Genomic DNA, 691 nt, shown 5'->3' with positions numbered 1-691 from the left:
CGTCTTCCACCTCTTTTTGTCCCTTGCGTAATATAAAAAAAATTTTGTGTCTGCCCATGCTCTTCATCCTGCTCGAGTTAAAATGTCTGTCCTGCCCGCTTTCACCACTTTTCTCCCGCATTTTCGCCGTATTTTACGACTCTTTTTACCACTTCTGAAACTTCACGCCACTTTCTACATTCTCTGCAATTTTTTCTCTCTCACATTCTGAAACTTAAAGCGCATTCTATCACCACCGAAATTTTTCTCCCACATTCTACAACACCCCACCCCAAATCCTCCCCGCAACTTTTCTGTCACGTTTTGCATTTTTATCATAGTCAACTTCTCTCCACGCCTCCTGAACACTCCACTACCCGTGCAATTTTTCGTGTCATTTTCTATATTTCTTTGCCCCCCCTCCTACTTTCCAACACACTCCAATGGAAAATCTTTTTCAATCTACATCCTAAAAATTCCTCTCTAGTTTCCCAAACACATCCTACGGAAAATCTTTTATCATATTAAACAAATTCCTCTCAATCAGCAACTTCGTATCACTTTTTTTTTTTAATAGTATCTCTCCATTCCTCTTTTTTTCTAAATTTTTAGGGTTTGCCGCCCGTGACTAGCAAAAAATCAAAACTTACTTATTCTGTACTGAGGACTTGATCTTAGTCACCTAACATTGTCCCCTCAGAAGTACTACGCC

This window comes from Penaeus monodon, chromosome 32 (assembly GCF_015228065.2).
Source record: "Penaeus monodon isolate SGIC_2016 chromosome 32, NSTDA_Pmon_1, whole genome shotgun sequence".
Taxonomy (NCBI): domain Eukaryota; kingdom Metazoa; phylum Arthropoda; class Malacostraca; order Decapoda; family Penaeidae; genus Penaeus; species Penaeus monodon.
The sequence above is the reverse complement of the archived record's forward strand: the minus strand, read 5'-3'. Positions refer to the sequence as shown.